Genomic DNA, 25,540 nt, shown 5'->3' with positions numbered 1-25,540 from the left:
GATGGAGGAGGGTCATCTGTCTATGTGTTACTTTCATTGGTTAATAAAGAAACTGCCTTGGCCTTTTGATAGGACAGAAAATTAGGTAGGCGGAGTAAACAGAACTGAATGCTGGGAGGAAGAAGGCAGTGAGGCAGACGCTATAGCTCTCCTCTCTAAAATGGACGCAGGTTAAGATCCTTCCCGGTAAGCCACCACTTCATGGCGCTACACAGATTATTAGAAATGGGTTTATCAAGATGTGAGAATTAGCCGATAAGAGGCTAGAACTAACGGGCCAGGCAGTGTTTAAAAGAATACAATTTGTGTGTTGTTATTTTGGGTGTAAAGCTAGCCGTGCGGGAGCTGGGTGGGAACGCAGCCTGCCGCTCCTTCTACAAATACCTTTATCACAATTAGAAATAAATCTCGGAAATTTTGGTATCTTCTCCACAACTACCCAAATTTATTTGGCCACAGATTTGATTTTTCCTCCCACAATGCAGTTCGTGTTTCTGTGTGTCACAACACAGGCTGTGGGAAGAAAACTGGGTTTGCTCTTTCAGTCCAATCCAAACCTCACATCAGTTGGTGTTAGACTAGAGCCTGGCAGGACCCTGATCCCTGAGAGTTTGCACAATGGCTCTTGCAATATTTTATAACTTACGGAGTCAGTCGATTGCACGCGAAAGGCTATTGATTTCCATTACGAACGGGCATTGAGGCAGCAGACTCAGGTACAGGAATCCCAGTATACAACTAGGATAGAGGGAACCAGGAACTTGGAATTAGAAGACTGCTCACAAGGCTGGTTCAGCTGGTGCAAGCACAGGACCTGAGTTCTATCTTCAGAAGAAAGCTTGGCACAGTGGCATACACGTCTGATTCAAACACCAGACAAGTGCAGACAGCAAATGCTTGGAGCTCACTGGCTAACCAGCCTAGGCCATTTGGCAAGTTCCAGGAGTGAAGAATGACACCTGGAGTTGACCTCCAATTTCCAAATGCGCGCGCGGGCGCGCACACACACACACACACACACAAAGAAAGCAGTTCTCATTCCAGCTCAATCCCAGCATGGTGTGTCATGCTCCACATCTCTGTCCTGAATCCCTCATCACATGGAAAACAGGGTAACTGATTTTTTCCAACTACAATGCAGTAGCATCCACATAGGGTACTCAGGGATGCCAGCTTGGTTCTGCCCCTTGTGCCCCACCTTTTCAAGAGCCTTTGTGGGCACCAGCCTTCCTGCTTATAAATGGAAATTTTCTCTCCATGGATAACTGGAGAGTCTAAAGAATAAGAGCCTTGTTCCAAGCCTCGTCTCTAGGACAAAGAGCACAGCCCCTCAAAGGTCAATGACTTTCTCTTAAAGAGCAGTGTAAGCACACATCTGCCCTCCCATGACTGGCTGGGTCAAGAAGTTTTATCTAAAGCCAGTGGGTAGGGCCCAGGCCAGTGAGGTCTCACATGGGGATGTTTCTACTCCAGGGAGTCAATGAGTAGAGGCGGGGCATCCAAGATAGCCTGGTTGGTAACAGTGCAGTGTGTGGAGGGAAAGCTGCAGCTGAGGGAAGATCTAGGGAGGCTGTTCCTCATGGCCTGGTCATGACCAGTCTCAGAACCAAGAAAGCAAAGAAGCTGGTCATTTAGGAGGCTTCTCCAATTGCCCAGCTATGGTGGGAAAAACATGCTAATAGCCAAACTCACAGATGTATCATCCCACAGTTCTGAAGTTGAAGGCCCCAAGCAGGGAATCAGCTGCTAGGGAGGACCCTCTCTCCCTACCTTGCTGTGTCTTTGCGCAGCAGAGATAATTTTAATGTTCCTTCCCACTCTGGTATTTTAAGGCAGGGTCTCTCTACACAACCCTAACTATCCTGGAACTCATTCTATGGCAAAACTGGCCTTGAACTCAGAGATCCACCTGCCTCTGCCTCCAGGGTGCTGCAGCTAAATGCATCTGTCAACATGCCCAGCTGTCTTTTCCTACTCTTATGGGGGGCACTATTCCCATTGCTAGGACTTCACAGTGCTGATCTCACCTAAACCTGCTCACCTCCCGAAGGCCCCATGTCTTTTGGGCCAGTGCTCTGGAGGCTAGCTAAGCCTCTGCCTATGAATCAGAGGATGCTGATACAGTCCACAGCAGGAATCATCTCCAACAGTCATGGGGCACCTCTCTCAATCCCATAGGGGTAGGGCTGTTGCACTTTTCTGGCCTAGCAGGGGGTCTCCTGCTGGGAAATTACACTTGACCTCAAATTTTTCCTTCTCAGACATGGAAAATGTTATCATACCTTGGTTGGAAACACAGATTTGGAGACAGTGTGCCAATGCAGAGGGTAGGGGTATCTGTGTTGTATTCAAGCTCTGTCCCTCAGGCTGCAATCTGATCCCTGTTAAAGCTGCCACAATCTTATATGAATCAGCTTTTTTAAAGAACCAACTAGTGAGCAACATGCTGGATCTTCACCCTGTATGGCACAAGCATGGGACTTCTGCTCTATTCCTTTCTTAGGAAAACCCCAGACGATACTGAAAATTTTATTGAGCAAAATTTATCCACAGTGACAAAAAGGAACAAAAAAATGTTTACATATTTAAGGAGGTTGAGTTGTTTTGTTTGCTTTAGAAAAATAATTTGGTGATGTCAATACACCAAAAAAAAAAAATCAAAGCAACAAGGTTTTCTTCTTAGCAAAAATCAAACAAAACTAATTAAAAGATATATATATATATATATATATATATATATATATATATATATATATATATATATCTGCAGAATGACATCAATAGCAATGTTGGGTATTTTTATCATCCAAGTTAGAAACTGTGAGAATTTTGTATTAGATCCTTGACCACTAAGGTTCAGTGAAATACAATAAAGAAGGAATCCTTGCATCCTTTGTACCCTGCAAACGGTTGAATGAGAATGTCCCCACAGGCTCATATATTTGAACACTCGGTCCTCAATTAGTGAAACTCAACTGGGAAGGATTAGGAGGTGTGGCCTTGGAGGAGCTGTGACATTGGGGTGGGCTTTGAGGCTCATCATCCTGTTTGCTCTCCCTACATCATGTTTGTGGATCAGATGGAAGCTCTCAGCTACTGCTCCAGCCCGATGTCAGCCTGCCTGCTGCCATATTCTCCACCATGATGTTTATACCTTTACGCTCTGAAACTGTGCACCCCAAATAAACTCTTTCTTCTACAATTGCATTGGTCATGATGTATTATCACAGCAGTATGAAGAGTGGCAAGGGCTTCAGCAAGTCCAATCCCTTGTTCTTGACCATGCAACCACCTTAAATCTCATGGCTTATTGGTGAGCAAATTCAGCACTCTGAAAGACATGGCTCCCATGGTCAGCACACTGGTTTGTCTAGTCCTGGTGACTCCCCAATGCCCAGCCCTCACACCAGTTTTTGTGCCTTGGTCACCCCCACCCTGTGTGGCTCTTATGTGCAACACCTCTGTTTACTACCACATGTCTCCCTTCTCTGCCAGCCCCTCCATAGGCTACTCATATCACCAATGTGCTTTGTCGTGTAGGGAACCATGGAGCTGGCCTAACCTAGCTGCTTTAAGAGGCATGCATCATAGGTTTTTCCTGCTAGAGTCCATGGCTCCTGGCGCACCATGTGCCTTCCAGGACCTGAGAGACAAAGGCACTCCCTCAGGCAATGAAGGATTCAGGCTACTTTGTGTTTCTCTGTATGTTCCCTCAGAAGTCAAGGAAGCATAGAAGCCTGAGAGGACAATTGTTCTTAGACACTGATCTTCTGTACCCTGTGTAGTTTGCAAACTTCACTGTATCCTGGAAACTACAACTGTACTGATCCTGGCAACTGCTGTTACATTCTGTTTCTGATAAAGATCTCAAAAGTCTGATTGCTCTTCTTAAAGTTGCCACAGAATCACTTGTACTGTGGCCCCTCCAGATGGCATGATTTAATTCTTCGTGGCTATATCAGGTGACCGTGGCATGGTAATAAACTTGGGCACTTAAAGCATTGTGTTATATGAATTTAATTACAGGGTTGTACAGCCCACCTTATCATTAGCTGACAACTCCAGAGAACCAGGTATCATCTATCTGCATTTTCCACTATTATAGACTCTGTATGGACAGATGATCCAGCACATGGCCACCCAAGGGGATGTTTTGAGCCAGTAGATGAGAATGGAAGAGATTCCTGTCTCCAGATTCCCACACTTCTTGAGTCAGTACATTTTTCCCTCTTGGAAACAGACACATGGTTTACGTGGCTTCTCAACTGATGATCAAAATGTTGATTGAGTCAGGTATGTTTGCTCTCTGAATCTTTCCTAAGAGATTGTATGATTTCTGAGAGGTGAGTCAGGTTTATTGCAGAAAAGAAGTGGTCATGTTTCACTCCATGCTGTTCATGGGGTGGGGCTTCAGGGCTGGTGGGTGGTTAGAGACCCAGTGTGCTTCTGGGGCAGGTTCAGCACTAGGGTGCTCCAGTGTCCCTGCTGCTAGCTTCCCTGCTAGCTTCCCTTCACTAACTGTTTTCTCTTCTTTCTGTTGAAAATGGACTTTTAAAAGAGAACTGATGGCTGATTTTTCATAAGTGATTAGCTCCAAAAATGCAGGGAAGAAGAATAAATGTGGCCATGTGTGTCCACCAGCTGCCAGATCAGCACTCGAGCCTAAACACTTCTGGGAAGTATTTCTTCCTTGGTGACTCTGCTGAACAATGAAAGGTGTAGGCAGACATGGAGTGCTTATTATTCTCCTTCCCCTTTCACTACTGCCTGACCTGGCTCATGGCATTTCTCAAAGGCTGTCACCCAGGAAGAAATTTGGCTAGATCAGCTGGGATCAGCAACTAGTCACCTTTACTCAGAAGTCAAAAGTCCAATCTCCCCAGTTTACCTTTGACCAGCAGAGACTCTGAACAGAACCTCATCTAGGCATCATTGTTCACTGCCCCTTTATCCATATCAACACCCCTCACACTGTGTGAAAATACAGAGATTCTACATGCATCTCATATAGAGCAGACGCTATGACACACACCAAATTAATGCCAGATAGTCACATGGCTTGTGTCAAGAAAGCCATCCAATATTTGTGCATTTTGGTGTATGGCTGAGAAATCATCAAGAAGGAAGGACATGAAGAAAAGAAGGACCTGCTTCAGCATGAATCCAGCCCATATATATTGTATAAGAACCCCAGAATGGATTCCCAAGAATGGAAAGAAAATCAATGGTATCAGTCAAGAAAATTGACCTTGTCATGTACCTGAACCATGGAAACACAATATTATCTGTGCCTTTGGTGCCTGAGGATCAGACTCTAAACAAATAGGTACCATATCTTTTCCTGTGTGGGATATAGATTCCTCAGTTAAAGGTAAGCTTAACCATCTTAAAGCAGCCTTCCTCCATGACTTACAGAGTACAGTGCTCATCAGTCATCCTGCCCTAGATCCTCTGGACCCTATGGTCTCTTCTGACTGTGTAGTAATTTGGGCCAATCATCTAACAAAGAAGGGAGCTGTGAACTGATCATCTTCTTAGCTCATGGCTGTTCTGGTGGAGAGAGAGAGTGCGGCATAGCCTGCTTCATCGGAAAACTATTTGGATATTTAAAATGATGCAGAAATGTCTCTGTGGCTCAGAATTGTCCTCACTTCAAGAGAGTATAGAGAAATCCCTTGTGTTTTTGCCATGTTCAAGGAGAGAGAGGGAGCTACATTTACTAATCTCTTGCTGTAGTCCATGAACATTATATCATCTAATTAGTACACCAGCCTACAGATTAAATCTTTTAAAAATGAAAAGACTGGGAGGAGGTTAAAGAAAAGGCCCAGTGATTCAGAGTCCTTGATGCTCCTGCAGAGGATCTTAGTCTGGTTCCTAGTATAGACATAGTAACTCATTCCAGAGGATTCATTCTTTCTTTCCAGCTATCATGCTCTTTTACACAGAACTTGTATGCACACTCATGCTTACACACACGCACACACACACACACACACACACACACACGTAAAATAAATTCTGAAAATTGAGAGGAGTTGAGTGAGAAAAGGTTTTTTGTTAAGGTCATCCAGGAAGAAGCTGGAGGAAGGAGAGCAAGTGAACTTGAGAAGAGGGCCAGCTAGAACTTGATTCCTATAAAACAACTCAATTGGCAACAGCCAACTCAAAAGGGAGGAGTTCTGGATTAGTGACATTCCACTGATTATAAACCACAAGACCTTGGCTGCAGCCTGTGGCCTAAAGAAGGGCAGTGATTTGGAGCATGTGCCAAGAGGGAACAGGAATCGCCTTGAACTCCAGGGTGCAGGAATAGAGCTCATGTTCTTCTGTCTAACACAGAGATCTCCAACAAGCTGTTAGACTTGAGGAACCCAAATTCCTCATCCTTTGGAAGGAAATGTCCCAGAAGCAGCCTACTTAGGGATGAAGTTATCCTTAGCCACACAAAATGCTTTGACACACAACACAGGATCTACCATAACAAGCTTTGGAAATTGTTTAACACTGCAGGGACACATTCCTTCATGTATGGCTATGGTAAGCCTCCTGCAAGCTCTGCATCTTCAGGGCAGCTGTGGGAACCACAGCAGGATGGAAATCTAGTACTGTCTCCAACCAATAGACAGGAAAATGCAGGCTGACTGAACCACTTTCCAGAGTGGAAGTCACTTTTTCAGAACACTGGTACCAATTTTTCTTGCGTGTCAAGTGGTCAGCGGGCATAAAAGATGACGGGTGATACTTTGCAAGCAGGTGTAGGACAAGCTTGAGCTCACTCCTACTAGGGTTGAGACTAGTGGTGGTGTCAAGGCTAGCACGAGGTTTAGGGATGAGTTAGGGTGAGGATTATGGTTGAGACTAGGCTTTTAAATATAGTTTCCTCCCCATCTCTCCTTCTTCCCCTTTCTCCCCCTTCTTCTCTCTGTGCCTTCTCTTGAACTAAGCTTAGAACCAGGACCAGGGCTGGGATAGCCTTAGGCTATGTCAAGACTGGGGTTAAACTTAGAGCCAGAGCTACAGTTACAGATGAACTAGGTCGAGGATTTGTGTTTTGAGTGAGATTTGGATATAGGATTAGCATTAGCATTAGAGCTAGGGATATGGTTAGTGTCATGCTCACGACTAGGGTTAGGCTTAAATTTAGGCTTAGTCTTCGGTTTGGATAGGGTTGAGTTAGGGTTGTCTTTTACATTAGGACTGGAATAAGAGACTTGGTTAAAGTTAGAGTTAGCTTGGGTTCTGGTCATGGAAGCCTTCTGTAATATAGGAATTCACCTTGGGTTTCCATTCTAGATGCTCTGAGGGCAAGGCTATTTAGACAGCCCCCCAGACCCTCCTCATTCCAATTCTCATTGTTCACCCACAATTTCTCATTGCTTCCCTTTCACCTACATGACCACCCCCTTAGCACATGACTCTTTGATGCCTACAGCAGAATAAGTTCACAGCCTGCCATAATGTTCCCTGTGCCCAAGAACAACAAGAAATCAGCCTCTGATTCTAGCCTTCTCCAGTCTGGTAAGGAGCACTTTCTCTGCTGTACCCCAATGGCTAATCTGCTTTGACACATCCCTGAAAAGCTAGATCACCCTCTTGTAGACAACTATATATTTCTTCATGCTCCCACTTTTTACTCAAAAAAAAAAAAAACTCATTTAGCTTTTAGTATTTTTCAGTCCTTCAGGAAGAAAAGATATTCACATATTGCTTCCCTGGGGGAAAGACCATGTACAAAGAGACTGTCTTTAGTAATTCTATTGAAGATTATTAAGTCTTTTAACAAGAGTCTGTGCCAAGCATGGACTCGAGGAAGGAAGAAGGAAAAGCTACAGTCAGTCACCAGGGTACAGTCAGAGGACACACAGCAACAAATGAGCTGGGAACTAAAAGGGAACCCAAGTATTCTTCATACAGTGGTTTCAAAATGGGGACTTGGAGATGGTGGTCAGTTCATGACAAGATTCTATGCAAGGGTTTTACACTGCACAAGATGTGTCTGCATGTTAGATGACTTCTCTCCCCACCTGCTGCACTCTGGAGGATTTCTACTGATCAGTGTCCTTTAGGTCTGGACAGTGGTGAGCAACAGCAACAGCAAACAGTGGTCAGGTGTCAGAATACCAGACATCAGGATTCCCATCTGGCCACTTCTGACCAAAGGCTTATTCTCTAAGGAGCTCCTCTGCCAGATGGCCCCCTCAGTGTGGCTGCAGTTCCCACCTGATGCTGGGTTCCAAGCCTTCTTCCATCTTTCTAGGACATGGTTTGATCTGTTAACATTGTTGTGTCTGAAGTACTTGTGATCTGAATGAGATTGGCTTCCATAGGTTTATATGTTTGAATGCCTAGTCTCTAGTTAGTAGAACTGTTTGGGAAGGATTAGGAGGTGGGCCACTGGAGGTACACTTTGAGGTTTCAAAAGCCCACCCCAGGCCTAGTGTCCCTCTCTCTTTCTCTTGACCTATCTGTCTGTCTATCCATCATCCATATCTATTTCTATCTCTCTCTCTGCCTCCAACTTGAGGGCAAGATGTAAGGTATTGGCTATTAAAATTTTAAAACTTCCTTTTTATTTAGACAGAAAAGAGGAGTTGATATGGGATTCTCCTCTCTATTCTGTGAATGTTTTATTACAGTAGATGAACAAAGAAGCTGCTTTGTCCTGCAGCAGGGTGGAATACAGCAAGGGGGAAATACAAACAGAGATAGAGGAAGAATGTGAAGTCAGGGAGACTTCATGTAGCTGCCAAAGAAGAAAGACACCAGAACATTATCAGTAAGTCACAGCCTTGTGGTGATACACAGATGAATAGAAATGGATTCATTTAAGATATAAGAACTAGCTATAAATTTTCCCAAGCTGTTGGCCAAGCAGTGTTGTAATTAATATAGTTTCTGTGTGATTTTTTGGGTATGGGTGGTCAGGAAATGAAATCCCATTCTTTGTTTATACTCAGCTACTGCTCCAGTACCATGCCTGCCTGCCTGCTGCCGTGTTCACTCCACCATGGTGGTCATGGATTCATCTTTGAAAGTATAAGTACTCACTCAAGTAAATGCTTTGATCATGGCACCTCTTCACAGCAATAAAAAAGTAATCAAGATAAACCTTTATTATTTTATTAGCATTTAAGAAAGGAGGGGAGAGAGAGGGAGAGAGAGAGAGAGAGAATATGTTTATACAGGTACATTTACTTACTCATTCACAAACAAAGGCTAGGAGAAGCAGAAGGCTTTCTGATGGGATTCAAGTTCTGGGCTTGACAGAAGCCAAAAGATGTCACTCAATCTTCTGCAACTGTGAGCATCCAAAGAGAATTAGGAACAGGGAGAAAAGTATGAGCAGACTAAGCAAAGACAACAGCTAGCCAAGTCAACTAAGAGCAAGGGAAAATAAGCAGAGTGGAGTTATGTCCCAAACCATTCCACCCACTGCCCAGCTTCCCACATCTGCTGACAAAAGGTCACATGACTACCCCTTCCTTCCTGTCCAACCGCGGAAACATGCACATCTCTTTCTGTCTCTCCTCCATCTCCAACCTTCCTCTACTTCACAAAGAAACAACCGAATACAAGTTTTATCCAAACTGTATCATGGCCTATGTTTGTACCATGGGGTCACCTTAATGTGACAGGATACTAAAAGGAAGATGGAATTGAATAACTAAAATAGCAATCACAGCAATATCAGAAGTAAGTGATGTGTGAAGGATCTTATGTGTGTTGGCTAGTTTGTTGTTGTTGTTGTTGTTCTAGTTTGTTTTATTTTGTTGTCAGCTTGACACAAGTCAAGGTCAACTAAGAAGAAGGAACCTTGGTGGTGTACTATCTTGATTGATGATTGATGTGAAAGGGCGTGACCCACTGTGGATGGTACTACCCCATAGCCAGATGGTCCCGTATTATATAAGAAAATAAATGAAGCAACACACAGAGAACAAGCCATATACTGCATTTCCCAATGATCTCTGCTTCAGTTCCTGCTTCCAGGATTTTGCTCTACTTGAGTTTCTACCTAGGTTTCCTCTGATGATAAACTGCAAAGATTAAAAAAAAAAAACACCCTTTTCTCCCCAAGTTCCTTATGGTCATGGTGTTTATCACAGCACTGGAAGGCGAACTAAGATACTATGTATGAACCAAGTCAGCTAGTGGCAGGGACTTACTATGGCTCAAGAGAGCTGGAAAAACAGTGGTATAATGACAACCCAAGGTAGTCACCCCATACAGAAGATTATAAAGTCTTTCCCAGTGCCTGAGGTTCCTCCAAATATCCCATAGTGTTTGATTTTAAACAAGTTTCTTAAAACTTTGAGCTTCCATATCTTCCAGCTTAAAGTAAGAAAGATGATATTGGATTACAAGAATGCATTTACAGATTAAAGCAAATATGCAGAAAGGAATTTATAAACTAAGAAGAACATTACAAATGTGAGTAGCTATCACCTTAATGCAAAGACCCTGAACATTTTGAAGTTTGATTTAGAATCACAAGCTTTGCTCACTGCAAACAACATGCCTAGTGTCATAATATGGAAAACTCAGGGCTACTGCCAGGTTCTTCATTCATGCACAAGAATGCAATGACTGTGTACAACAGGGCAATAGCCTGGCCATGTAGTGCTTACCTGTCACACACAAGGCCCAGTGTTTGGTCTCTAGAGTTGAAGAAAAGAAGACAGGATTGCAGAAAAGCTTAAAATGAAGTCCTTAAGTATGTCTTAAGACTATCTAAGAAAACAAACTATAATAGAATATTCTATAATCATATTTTAAGTTGTATTTGTACATGGATACTATGTGGATTAAATCGATTTGTGCGAAGATCACAGTTTAAGATTGCTCAAGATGCCCCATAGTAATATCCTCTTAACTAGTTTGAACTGGTTTCAACAGAAACCAGGAAGGTCAGTGTCACAGTGTATCATGAAGTCACCCTTTTAAACTGACCTTTCCCCTTCATTTGGGGGCTGCTTTATCACAGTGGGGACAAAGACTGTTGAGTCATCTCTGTTCTCCTGATTCACTCAATATATTGGGACCTAAACCCAGGAAATCTGGGCAGAGCAAACCCTTGTAGAGTCCAGTGTGCGGGAATGCCAGTCTATTCCATTCATTCTCTGATGAACCAAGGTGACCATTCCCCTGCCCCAACCGTCCATTACTCAGCCTTCTAATGTCAAAGCAGGGTAGCTGCATTCCAGTGGCAATCCCTGGGTCAGGAAAGTTGGTAGAGATGGACATTTCCATAGCATGCTATTTTCAGGCCCTCTTAGTGAGACAGGCCACAGCAGCCTTCAGTGAAATTCTACCCACAGAACTATCATGCCACCTTCTGTCTGTTATGGTTTTGGTCCCTGGTCCCTTTAGAGACAAGCCACGCCCACTCTCTCCCCATCTGCTGAGTCTGGCTGATTTTTAGCGTCCTGCCTGAGCTCACTCTCTTTTCCATCTTCCTCTCTGAGAGGCAGCTTAACTTCTGCCTCTCTCCCCACTTCTCTGCTTCCCCCCTTCTGTCACTCTCTCTTCTGCTCTCTCTCTCTCTCCCCCTTCATTCTTCCCCCTCCATAACCACCTTGAATAAATATTCAACCTCACTCTGCATGTTGTTTCTATTCATGTTTCTGTCTTCTGCCCGCCGACATGTGTCCCCCTGCCTGGGACCAGCCATTACTCAGGAACCAGCAGCAATCTCTGCCTGAGATTGACTGCTCTCAGGGCCTGCTGCCTGCTGCCACATGGCCTGCCACCATCGCTTATGCCACCACTCTGGGACTGGCAGCCATCTCTGCCTGGGACTGGCTGCTCCCAGGGCCCATTGTCTGCCACCACAAGTCCCACTACCACCATTTGGGGCCTACAGCATTTCTGCTGCCAACTTCCACCAGGGATCTTGAAGCATTTTTTAAAAAAATTATAAAACTGTCCCTGTGTGCTTCTTCCTTTCCTCACTAGACCTTCATTTTTTTCAACCTTTATTTTATGTCTGTTTTTCCTGCATTATGTCTGTGTGCCATATGTGAGTAGTATCCACAGAGGCCAGAAGAAGTTGGGGGAGCCCCTGGGTCTGGAGTTCCAGATCATTGTGAATCATTGGGTATATACTGGGAATCAAACCTGGGTCCTCTGAAAGAGCAGTCAGTGTTGTTAACAGCTGAGCCATCACTCAGGCCCTAGATCTTCATTTCTTTGAGGAGACCATGCTGCATATAGTGATGTTACCAGAAGTTAGGTAGTCACAGAGGTCTAAAGACATCAGGGACCTCTTTTCAGAACTGGATCCCACTCTTAAGCTGGTGTCTGCCTCATCTTACCTCTCAGATGTGGAAATGTCAGGGAATCACTTGTCAAAGAGGGTTTAGACAAAATTCAGGATTCTGGGGCTGCCCACTCCAGCATCTGGGTTACTTGTGGAATCTGATTTTAGCTTCCCACATTCACATAACTCCAAGTCTGACTGCAAACACATGGCTTGCAGTGAAGATGACTTTGCCAGGAAGTCTACAGATTTTACTGTAAAATGATTCACAGCTAACATACAACACATTTTACAACCTTGTTAAAATTGTTAAACATTGATAGGTTTGTTAGAAATTCTTCCCGTTTGGTAGAATGAGGCCTCCTAAGTTTTAACAGGTGTCTGACTTTTCACGTTGGCTGTAATGGAACAGGCTAAAACTGTTTTCCCACAAAAACCCACAGTAGTAATTCTGTCTACAAATTTTATTGATAATATATATTTTACCTGTTTAAAAACTTGTTGAGTGAGGAACCAGGGAGGTAGCTCAGTGAATAAAAATCTTGCTGAAAAAGTGTGATCATCTGAGCTCAGATTTCTAAAACTTAGTCGGCACAGTGACTCTCCTATAATCCCAACAAGGGAGAGGCAGAGGCCGGGGATCCCTCACTAGCTAGAGGGCAGTGGATCCTCTGGGAATGAAGTTACAAATGATTGTAAATCACCATGTGTCTTTGGGAAGCCAATCTTTGGTCTCCTGAAACAGCGGCCAAATCCTTAAGGTCTAAGTTCGACAAGAGACCTCAGCCCACTAAAATAAAATGGAGAGGGATTGAGGAAATTATCCTCTTCTGTTATCTACATGCATCCACCCACAAGTAAACACACACACACACACACACACACACACACACACCCTTAATTATATACTAAGATCATGACTTGCGAGTCTGAGTTCCAGATTCTAGTTGCCTTCCTATTAAATCAGTATTGCTGTCATTGTGTAAACATCCACATGTCAATACAACCACGTCGAATTTATGAAGTAGCCTATTATCCTGGTCACAAGGCATCAGTTAACAGCAATCTTCATAAAGATCAAAACTTCCAATTACTTAGAATCAAAGAAAAGTAGTACTGGGCATGGTGGGGTGATCCCAACATTCAGGAGACTGGCGAAGGGAGATTTTTGAGTTTGAAATCAGCCTCACTAGGTAGCAAAACTTTGTCTGAAGGAAGAAAAGGAAAGGGAAAGGAAGAAGAGAGTGGTAGGGATTTGAAGTCATGTCAAATTCAAAACTAAATATGCAATAGTAGACTACTCAACAAATCAAGTAAGAATTTTAGGTACAATCTCTTAGGTGTATTAAAAATTGTTTTCACAGGTATATCCATACATAGCCTAGGAATTTCCATTATTAAGCCAAGCTTGGTGGCACATGCCTAAAATCCCAACAGCTCAGGAGCCTGAAGCAGAAGAGTCACAATTTCCCAACAGCCTTAACTACATAGTGAGATCTTATCTTGTTTTTCCAGTGCTGGAGGGGTAGAGACAGGAGGATCCCTACAGTTTGCTGGTCAGAAAGTCTAGATGAATCATCAAGTTCCAGGCCAATTAAAAAATATTATGGACATCTTCTAAAGAACTACACCCATGACTGACATCTTGCTCCTGAGTACATACACACACAAATGGGACACTGAATGTCTCTTTGACCTATCTTTGTGTCAGATCATTTCAGCAACTACTGTTACTCTTAATGTGTAGTAGAGCATGGAACTTGTGTTTCTCTGCTATTCACACTGAAATAAAAACCAAGTTCAAGTCAGGCATTGTGATTCATACATGAAACCACACACTTAGGAGACTGGAGCAGGAGGATCACTATGAGTTCAAGACACGGAGTGAGCTCCAGACCCTGTCTCAAAAAGCAAATCCACAAACTTTTAGAGAGGCCAAAAATAGCACCCAAAGAGACACAGCTCTAGGCAAATTCCGTCACATGGGAGGTCTGAGGAGGGACAATGGAAGTATCAGATTTTTACATGTGCCTTTTCAGCAAAAGGAAAGATGAAGCACTGAAAATGAAAGTCTCACTAATAATCCCCAGGTTAGAGCAAAGGGAACATAGGCATTAAATATAAGATCTAAGGGAGATGATCTCATCTCAGAGAGGCTTCCTGACTCAGCTTTTGCTGCAAACCCTGCAGCTCTTTTAAGAGGTCCTGCCATGAAACACTTAAACAGTGTTGATAAAAAGCTGAACTATGCTTTTCTGTTTTCAGCTATAGCAGGAAAAAAGCTGCACCATTTTAAAATGCCAGCTTTCTGGGTCATCATGCCAGGGCAAACTCTGACTCAGGCAGGCAGTCCAACTGAGTGTGGTCTATAAGCAGAATGCTGCAGCTTTCTTGCTGGCAGGGACCTTGAAAAGCCTCAGAGTTGTGGCAATAAAAATGGCTAGAGCCAGTACCTCTGCCGTAAGGCTGGAAAGCTAAGGAATGGGCTGGATCTAGCTGTCAAAGCCATGACTTTAATCCTCTCCATACTGCTTAGCAAATTAAAGACTCTTGTAGTCAGAAAAAGACAGATGTACAGTAAAGAGAAATTCAAAGACAAAAAAACCCTCTAAATGTTTTATAGTGTGTTAAAAATATATGTAGGCTAAAGGTTAAAGTTCTTAAAGTTAAAAAAGAGAATAGATGGGTGTGGTAGTACACACCTTTAATCCCAACACTTGGGAGGCAGAGGTAGATTGACCTCTGAGACTTCAAGGGGCAGAAGTAGATTGACCTCTGAGTCTTCAAGGTGTGGCAGGACACACCTTTAATCCCAATGCCTGGGAGGCAGAGACAGGTCAATCTCTGAGAGTTCAAGGACAGCCTGGTCTATAGAGTTATTCCAGGACAAAGATACACAGAGAACCTGTCTCAAAAAGTAAAATAAAAAATAAAAGAAATAGAGGTTAAAACAAAGCTGCACAAAGATGGAAAATACACAGAGAATCTTGATACTGTATATTATTATGCTCTCTTTGAATTGTTTGAATGCTGAGGAAAGAGCAACAGCTGCTAAAAGATATTTGTTTATAAATGCTGCTGAACTAATCCAAGATAGCTATTTTGAAAATACCTTGACTTCAGAACTTGGATCTAAGGCTATGGTGCTTTGAAAAAGTCCTTCTTTTGTTTTCATAGAGGATGAGACCCTGTGGATTGCTTCTATCCCAACATGGTATGACAGACCACGTCCTCCTGAAAGATTGTAGTGAACATCCTCAAAAAATTACCTCACTCAACTGCCAACTGAGATGAACTTGGCACACAGGTTATACCATGAAAGACCTAAATAACAGGACCCCCATTCAGCATGAAGCAGTTTGGAAAGAAATAACTACATCCATATTCCCAAATGTTGTTTATAAATGTTCTTTTACACTTAAAGGGGGAAATGATATAGATATGAATAATTTACATTGGTAAAAATTCTACTCTATTGGTATAAATTTAAGGTCAGTTTTGTTATATGTATATGTATTTCTGACCTTGACTAAGGTATTGTGATTATGTAGTTTATTTTAAAAAATGTAATGTATAATCAGGAAATATAGGTTGTTAATGAATAATCATCGATAATAGTCAAGCTTGTAGTCATGTTAGATTTTCTAGACATGTAGACATATATTTCAGTTAAATAGGCATTCTTCATATCTTTCAAGACTTCATGGCATTTTAAATGTTTTAATAACTTAGGGCTTTTCATGACAATGAGACATGTCTGCTCCTGGCAGCACCAGCTACTGCAAGAGGAGGATGGGCATCGAAGAGGCTCCTTATGGAGTTGTTTAGCCGTTTGGGCAAGAAACTGCTCTTGCCTGGACTATTGCATAAACTGGACACAGAGAACCCTCAGAGAAGAGGACTGCTGAACTTGCCTAAATGTGAGATGATCCTTTGGGGTTCCTGACTCATGAAAGAGTATGCGAGACATTCTGCAGGACACAAAAGAAAGTGTCTGAACTATCTTTGAAATTTTCCTGCTTCATGGAAATGTCTACTGGATACTATGGGCCTGTAGGCTGAAGATGGATGCTCCAACAGTACAAAAGAACTTTGGATGACTGTCCAGGCAGCGAGATGTCTCTGTCATTTCTAGAGTTTGGAAGTTGCTTATTTCTTGTTTATTTAAGCAATATTATATCCTTCTGGAGTCTTTGATGGAGTTGAAGAATAGTTAGTTATAGTTATAGTTTTTTGTTATTATAAAAGATAAAATAGATATAAATATTGTAACTCTAATTCTTGCTTTATAACTGTTTTGTTATATGTAATTTTGCTATGCTAAAGTTAAAGCCTTCCTTTTTGTTTAAGCAGAAGAAGGGGAAATGATGTAGGAGGGTCTTCTATCTATCTGTTGCTTTCATTGGTTAATTAATAAAGAAAACTGCTTGGCCTGATAGGTCAGAACATAGGTGGGTGGAGTAGACAGAACAGAATGCGGGGAAGAAGGGAAGTGGGTCAGATGCCATAGCTTTCCTCTCAGAGATGGATGCAGGTTAGAATCTTCCCGGTAAGCCACCACCTCATGGTGCTACACACTTTAATAGAAATGGGTTAATCAAGATGTGAGAGTTAGCCAGTAAGAGGCTAGAGCTAATGGGCCAAGCAGTGTTTAAATGAATACAATGTGTGTGTTGTCATTTTGGGTGTAAAGCTAGCCGTGCAGGAGCTGGGTGAGACGAAAAGCAGGCCTGCTCACCACATCACTACAAGCTAGAGCTGGGGAGAGACTAGACAGCAGCATTGAACAGACAGAAAAAAAAACAAGAGAGAATAAAAAGCAAAACTGATTCAAGAACATGGGTAAGAGGATGAGATGGAGCTGAAGCTAACCTGGTTGCACTCTGGAAGTACAGCAATGCATCCATTCCAGCTGATACTGATGAATTGATGAATATGATGCTTTCCATAAAAAAATAAAAATAAAAAAGGAAAGAGGAGCACAATGGGTATCCAATGAACTGGGTGAATCTGTAGTAACAGGCTAGCTATAAAATGAGTCTTGGCCTCTCTGCTACCTAGGGCTCCTGGTGGTCACTGTTTGGGGAAATTATCATGACCCATTTCAGCTACCTTTGTCCTTGCTGGGTATCAGAATAGCCTTGAAGGTCCCAGCAAAGCTGAACACAGAATGGCCAGGTATGATTACACATACCAATAATCCCAGTATTTTGGGAGGTAGAGTGTAGTGGTTTGAATAGTTATGGCTCCATAGACTCATGTGTTTGAATGCTTGGTTCATAGGGAGTGGCACTATTAGGAGGTGTAGCCTTGGTGGAATATGTGTGGTCCTCTTGGAAGAAGTTTGTACTGTGGAGGAGGGCTTTGTGGTCTTATATGCTCAAGTTATGCCCAGTGTGATATATAGTCACCTTCTGCCTGCAGATCAAGATGTTGAACACTCAGCTCCTTCTCAAGCACCATGTCTGCCAGCATACTGCCATGCTTCTCACCATGATGATAGTAAACTAAACCTCTGAAAATGTAAGCCAACATCCATTTAATGTTTTCCTTCATAAGAGTTGCCATGGTCATAGTGTCTATTCAAAGCAATAAAACCCTAAGACAAGCTGTATCCTTTCTATGTATTCATAATCAAACCATCTAATATAATTAATTGCATTAAAACACTGAAGACAGGAGCTGGAGAGATGCCCCAGTGGTTGGGAGCACTTCCTGCTCTTTCAGAGGACTGCAGTTCAGTTCCCAGTTGCCTTTTGGGCAGTTCACAATTTCCTGCAATTCCTACTCTAAGGGATCCAATGCCCTCTTCTGGCCCACATGGTCATGTGCACACATGGCATTCATTCACAAAGACACATACACACACAAATAAAACATACTAAACTTATTTTTTAAATATAATGACATCTACATATGAACATTAGAACTATTAAGAATATAGGTAAGGTTATTACTCCTTTACAGATTTTTTTTCTTTTTTTCCCAGTGTTTTTCCCCCTTGTTTTTTATTTTTTAATGGTTTCACTGGGTAGCCTTGAGTGTCCTGGAACTCACTCTGTAGACCAAGCTAGTGTCAAATTCAGAGATCCACCTGTTCTTGTCTCCCAAGTGCTGGGATTAAAGACATGCAACACCACTTCTCAGCTCCTTTACACTATTATTAAGAATTCCTAACTTCATTCTAATGAGAAGAAATGTCAGGCAAGTTCACACTGAATGATATTCTATGAAACCATTGTCCCGGCCCTTCCCAATATTACAGAGTGAGTGTGGGAAGCAGAGATGAAAACCAAGTGCAGCATGAGGTTCTGGGTGTGATCCCAGGCCAGAATGATTATCAGCAAGAGCACTGTTAAAATGCAAACAGTCTGGAAATAAAGCATATTGAGCCAGGTTTGTGGTGCATGCTTGTAATCCCAGCACTAAGGAAACTGAGACAGAAGAATCAAGTATCTGAGGCCAGACTCAGCTATAGAGCAAGAACACTGTCTGAAAATTATGAACCTGTAATAATAATAATGATAATAATAATAATAATAATAATTAAAATGAATAAATAAGTTGTATTTGATTTGGAGTCAGCAAATTACATGATGAAAGAACAGTGATCCTGAAAACTGACAACAGTTTTAACTCAACTTGACAAGTGAAAGTGAAATTCACATAGAGGACAAAAACTGACCAGCACATTACAAAGAAAACAGAGGGAAATCTGCTGCCTGCAAATCCTGCCATTCAGTCATAAGTCAGGAATGTATTGGTGAGATACAGGCAAAGAGACCAACGTCATGAACTAAATGGTGCCTCCCCTAACAGTCATAGCGGAGGCTGACCCCAGTATGGCAGAGCCTTCAAGCTGTTATGGTTAGATGATGAGGTTCCAGGGTGGGGCCCTAATTCAACTGACTTATTAGAAGAGAAAGTCAGAGAAATGCCAGGCCCTTCAAATGACAGAAAATGGAAGTCTGCAACCAGAAGAGAGACCTCACTAGGAGCCAGCCACTCAGGGACTTTGAACTAAGACTTACTTGGTCTCTACAAGTTTCTACTCTAGGTCACCTGGACTAATATGTCTGTATAGCAGACATCACAGTGAAAATTGGGGCTCTAAGGGAATAGTGTTCACAGGTAAATGAAGGCTCTAACAAGTCTATGCAACCACTAAGAAAAAGGCATCAAAATGAAAAGAGAACAGAAGGTAAAAACAGATCCCTCACAGAAGAGCAATGCCAAGGGGTAGGCAGGTAGACGGACTTCCTTAATATGAAAGGTAAATGTCCCCCATGTTAATAAATTATTGGTCCTCAATTTCTGGCCAGGTCTTGAGGAGGCAATGGGCTCTTTGATGTAGAAACATAGCTGGATAGAGTGGGGGGCAGACGTTTAAGAATTGTAGCCTGGTTTCCTTCTCACCTAAGCTTTATGTTGCCTGGTTGGTATGGTTTGACTATCACCTCATCTTCCTGCTGCCAGAGACAGGAGCTGGTCCTGACTCCATGCTGTCCCTGCTGTAATGGACTGTACCTTCTCCCTTGTGATCCCAGGGCAATCCTCCCTCTCAAGTTACTTCTGTCTTGTCAAGTATTTGGTCACAGTGACAAAGAGACAGATACACATGATTGATGATAGATGATAGATAGATAGATAGATAGATAGATAGATAGATAGATAGGATAAATAGATGAATAAACAGATAAATGGGGATAGATTATAAATAGAAATATGGGTAGGTGAAAGAGAAAAAATATGTGATTTTAAATCAGAGATAGATGACAGACAGATAATAGATATACCAAAAAGATATACAATAGAAGTTAGGTAAATTATATGGATTATAAATAGAAGATAGATTGATGAAAACATACATGATAGACTACTGATAAGTAATAGAGATGGGTAGATGATAGATTACAAGATGATTGATAGATTCACCAGATTGATATTAGATGATAGATAAACAATATATATCATGAATAGATAATGGACAAGTGCTTGATACATAGAAGACAGAAGACTAATAGGTGGTGGATAGATGATAAATACAAAGAGAGTTGAAAGATGGATAGATCAATCAATAAATGATGATGGCAGATTTATAAACAAGAGACAGACAAATCATAGGCTAAGACCTATATATTAATGAAAACACTGCCAGCTATGCTAGAATCAGGTAATGTATATTTTTGTCCTCTTCCTCTCTTTTTTTGAGACATGGTTTCTCTGTGTAGCCCTGGCTGTCCTAGAACTTGCTCTGCAGACCAGACTGGCCTTGAAATCACAGAGATCTTCCATCCTCTGACTCTTGAGTGCTGGGATTAATGGTGTGCACCACAACCTGCTTTAGGTAAAAGAATACTAAAGCAATGAGACAGAGTTACTACTTTTTCTATTAATACAAATGCAAAGGTCCAGAGAGTCTAAGTCTTGGCCAAGCTGTGGTGAACCATATGGTTGGTGGGAGTGTGGTTTAGTGCAGCCCCTACCCTCTCAAGTAACATCCCTCAGGATCTAGGACAGATTGAGACCAATCTAGAACAGCCCTGGAAGTCAATTACACTCATATGGATAGATCCTTAATCTACAGGAAATCACACAGTTGTGCAAGAGGAGACAGATCAGGAATGCCTACCACTCTGTTTTATATAAAAATGCAAAACATCTAGATATCTAGCAATAGTGATGAAAATGCAGAAATTAGCACTACAGCTTAATACCAGCAAATTTCAAAAGCATTATGATAGTGATGTGAGATTCAGACTCACACATAGAGATATGAACACGTACACAGGAAGGATGGAGGAAGGATCCAGAGCAGGGAGAAAGGGTAAAAGGCAGGGAGAGAAATGAAAGGCGACACTTTATGACCAACTCACTTTTTACTATCTCACCTTATAAGTCACAGCAGGTGCCACCCATGTGACAGGGACATGCTCACACATAGCTTGTATGCAACTCTCTGACTTTTCTACAGCCTGAAATAGTTTGCAACTTTGAGTATAAATTTGATTCCTTCCTAACCTGAGTGGCCTTGAAAACCTGTTTTGGTAAGAATAACATTAATAGCAATCTGCCATCATGATTATTCACATTGCCTGATCCCTCTCCCCATTTTTTATAACATGGGACAACAAAGAAGTAGATTGTAATATACATGGAGGGTTCCATTGAAGCTCTGAGAAGAATTTGAATAAAACACATATAAAAGGGAGTTAGTGCAGAATGGTCAACCTAACTTGTAATCTACAGAGGCAGCTAACCAGGTGATCCTGCCTGTGTTAAACAAGAATGACAGGCCAGCTAATCTGGAAAAAGGAACTCCCAGAAGTGGATCAAAGGGGAGCCTGATAAATGTCCTGCTCCCCAGAGAAATGAGGAATATTTAGTCAGCAAAACACAACGGACATAGAAAATTGCCAGAGACCCAGGAGATTAACAGGGAACTTGCATAGCTAACACATGGCAATTAACACACCCCCAGGGAACAGAGAAATGAGGTCTTGCAAGAGAGAGAACAGACAGCCTTGAACAGTGACACAGGGAAGGGAGTTTAGACAGAGAGAACAAGCTACATGGAAGAGAGCCCAAACCTGAGTCAGCACACTCGCCACTGTGCCCCAAAGTCTGTCCTCTATTCTGCTAGTCTACTGAGCCCCAAATATATATCTTATACTAACTGGAAATTATTCTTAAGACCAAGTTATTTCATAATTTGAGAAGCTTTTTATTTTTTTCCATAACCAAGCAAAACTCAGCAGAGAACTTAGAAAATGAGAGGCAATGCTGCAATAATCATTAACGCTGGTATCACAAGGAAAGGTGTGACCATATCGTCTTCATGTGCACCCAGAGAAATAATAATATCAGCCTCTGTGGTGTCAATGGAGAGACCTGAGGTACAGGTTGAATTAATGTGCCCGAGTTCCTCTGTCTCCATGAGTACATAGGTAATGAGGAAGTGATCAACTACATTTTTAGCCCTGTTTGGTCCCAAATGACTTCTAGCTCTTACTGAGGATGTGGGATGATGTTCAAAATCAGATATAAAAAGTCTGGATGATATCTTTACCAAAGGAATAGCTTTATATAGCATTCTGAACCCTTGGTCTTGGTTTTCAACTCACTACCTGGCGGTGGTGGCACATACTTTTAAGCCTTTAATCCCAGGACCCTGGAGGCAGAAGCTAGTGGATCTCTTTGAGTTCGAGACCAGCCTGGTCTGCAAGAGCTAGTTCCAGGACAGGCTCCAAAGCTACAGAGAGACCCTATCTCTGAAAACAAACAAAAAAACAAACAAACTAGGGACAAATGGCTCTCTGTGATGCCTATTAGCAATGGAAAGCACAATCTGACCTCCAAGCTCACTCAGTTCCTGTGGCTCCTCTCAGCTCTTCTAACCCTGCCCCTAATCCTCTCCAGCTCAGGGGATTCCATTCCCCAGCTTCTTCTTCTATAACCCTGCCATTTCATCCATGAGCCCCTCTTGACCTCTTCTTTTTGTTCTCCCCTCTCTCTTATCCTCCCTTCCCTTCCCTTCCCTTCCCTTCCCTTCCCTTCCCTTCCCTTCCCTCCCCTCCCCTCCTTTCCTCTCCTCTCCTCTCCTCTCCTCTCCTCTCCTCTCCTCTCCTCTCCTCTCCTCTCCTCTCCTTTCCTCTCTTCTTCTCTACTTTTCCTCTCTCACTCTACTTCCCCATTACTCTCTTCTCTCAAAGCTCAGTTCAGTCTATTACTTCCTGTCCCTGCTCTGGACTCTTCCAGGTGCCTCTAATTGTTCACTCCTCATGCCTACAATAAGAACCTTCCCCTCAGCCATACCTTGAATCATCCATGTCCTCGCTTTATATAATTTTGTCAAAAACTCTGTTATAGCTGGGTCTGCAGGTTCTTTCCCTACTCGGTATAACATACAGATGGCTAACCAGTTCAGAGAACCACCTAGAAATTTGACTAGATGGCCAATGATAAGCACAGTCAACTTAGATTCCAAAGGACCCTTCTTCTCTCCCAGAGCAAGTGTGCGCTCTGAACGGCCACTCATTCAGGCTGAGTTATAAGGGCTGTGACAAGCTAAGATCTTTCTCAGCATGGGATGGCGTGTTTTTATCTCTATATTGAAATTATAATGAGCCTGAGTTCATCTGATATGTCAACGTAGCATCTAGGCCACATGAATCTGGTCTGGAACATCACTACCCCCCACTCTCCCTTAGTTGGGCAGTGGGGAATATGAACTATCTTAATAACTAGCACCCAAGGACTGTGGTTTCCAGAGTCCAGGCTTTAACCTATTCATGCCATACGACTACCAGGACAGCTGGTCATCAGTTATTTCAAATTCAGTCTGGGGACACTCAATCTCATGATCCTGGCTTTAAACTGAGATTAGGTAACTTTACCCAAACCTCTATCATCCATCTTACCCACCCTTTCACTCTGCCGATTCAGACGTGGGCTCAGATAATTCCCTCTTACCAGAAGATAAGGAAAGTGTTGTCCAAACCCACAGGAGGCCAGTCGCAAAGGCTGATGGAGCACAATCCCCAAGACTGAGATCAGGAGAAGTGGAAAGATCCCTTGCCAGTCCTGTGCTTCCCTGATGGCAGAGAAGTGAGCAGAGACAAGCAATAGGGATCAGGAGAAAAGCCAACTGGGTACTGGAGGCCACTCCCCAACTCCCATTCTCACCCTCCTCATCCACAACTCCACCCCAACCCCTATACATAAATCACACACACACATAGTCACACATGCACATACACACTCACTCAGCTCACCCAACCCAGGGTGGGGCAATGACAATGCAGTGAGTTCCTGGTAGCTGATACTTAGAGTCAGGAAAAGGACACTAGCTCTGTCATATTCAAGGAAGGATCACATCCTGTTCAGTCAACTCATGTACTGGGGACAGAAGATACCAGGCAGCTATTCAAGACCACAGGAACCAGGAGTGGCTCTCAGGACCAGAAAACCCAGGAGAAATAGGATCTGATGCCCAGTTAAATGGACAAACAGAACAGATGTGAACAGATGTCAGGTTTCTGAGCTCAGAGTTTAAGGCCGAGGTCAGGCTCAGGTTAGCAGAGACCGCCTATGGAAGTCCTAGGGTCCTCTGCACTGACCTAACCTTTCCTGACCACTGCCTGTAACCAGCAAGTGGGAACAGAAGGAGGAGAGCCCAGCTGAAAGGAGACTCCCCAGCATGTCAGAACACCTGGCCTCATCTCATAAAGTCCAGTCTCAGACAGAGAAGCCCATTGTTTATTCAGAGCACCTGCCCACAACCCACAAAAGAAGGAACATCTGCTGAGAGGAACGTTCATAAAGGAAGAACTGTCTGGGTCAAGCTGGGGGTGGAGAGGAGGGAGAAAGATCTGCTTCCCAAGATCTCTTCCGGGACTTGACGCCAACAGCCTTGCCCTGAGCTTCTTCCTCAGAATTAGACTTTCTTGTTAATTTTTCTAAGTAGACCCGTGCACAGTCACTCCTTAAAAAAAAAAAAAAAATCTCGGATAAAACCGGACTCTCTGAACATGGCGAACAATGAGGGCTGATGAGACGCCAAGGACAATGGCACGGGGTTTTGATCCTACTTAATGTGCTGGCTTTGTGGAAGCCTAGCCAGTTTGGATGTTCACCTTCCTAGATATGGACGGAGGGGGGAGGACCTAGGACTTACAACAGGGCAGGGAACCCGGACTGCTCTGTGGACTGGAGAGGGAGGGGGAGAGGAGTGGGGGGAGGGGGAGAAGGGTGGGAGGAGGGGGAGAAGGGTGGGAGGAGGGGGAGGGAAATGGGAGGCTGGGAGGAGGTGGAAACTTGTTTTTTGTTTATGTTTTTTTTCTTCTTTTCTTAATAAAAAAAAATCCTTCATTGTCAAGGACAGAAAAAAAAATCTCTTTGAAGACAAATTTGCATATTACTCAAACTTTTTTTAAGAGAACAAAAACTGAAAAAGACAAGGCAGATAGATGGAACATACACAAGACTGGATGGGTGATTGACAGGCAAGTAAACAGATAGGTTTTTGGTTGTAGTTATTTTCAGTTCTTACGACTGAGCTTGGGGCCTCTCATATGCCAGGGATTTCTCTACCACTCAGTTGTATTCCTTTTCCAAAGCAATAATTTAACTGAAAAACTTCATTATACAGAATGGGCAAGCTGGGTGGTGGCGGCAGTTATGGCAGAGCCTTTAGGCAGGCAGATCTCTGTGAGTTTGACGCCAACCTGGTCTATGAGTAAGTTTCAGGACAGCCAGGGCTACAAGAGAAACCCTGTA

General features: G+C 42.9%; 1 protein-coding gene across 4 annotated transcripts in view; it reads right to left on the bottom strand.

Annotated features, from left to right (window-relative positions):
- The window catches only part of LOC121461913 (beta-1,3-galactosyltransferase 5-like), a 40,046-nt gene extending 16,147 nt beyond the window's left edge, over positions 1-23,899 (bottom strand). The window contains exons 1-3 of one of the 4 annotated variants that reach the window (XM_041673276.1): positions 23,735-23,899; positions 9,203-9,301; positions 647-738 (exon numbers count right to left, since the gene is read on the bottom strand). The gene's annotated coding sequence lies outside the window, so the exon portion shown is untranslated. The remainder of the gene's footprint in view (positions 1-646; positions 739-9,202; positions 9,302-23,734) is intronic. The other 3 variants (XM_041673275.1, XM_041673277.1, XM_041673274.1) reach the window with 3 other exon arrangements.
- Between the last annotated feature and the right edge of the window lie 1,641 nt (positions 23,900-25,540).

This window comes from Microtus oregoni, unplaced genomic scaffold (assembly GCF_018167655.1).
Source record: "Microtus oregoni isolate MIOR12 unplaced genomic scaffold, Mior012 000023F_ref0000262, whole genome shotgun sequence".
Lineage (NCBI taxonomy): Eukaryota > Metazoa > Chordata > Mammalia > Rodentia > Cricetidae > Microtus > Microtus oregoni.
The sequence above is the reverse complement of the archived record's forward strand: the minus strand, read 5'-3'. Positions and strand labels throughout refer to the sequence as shown.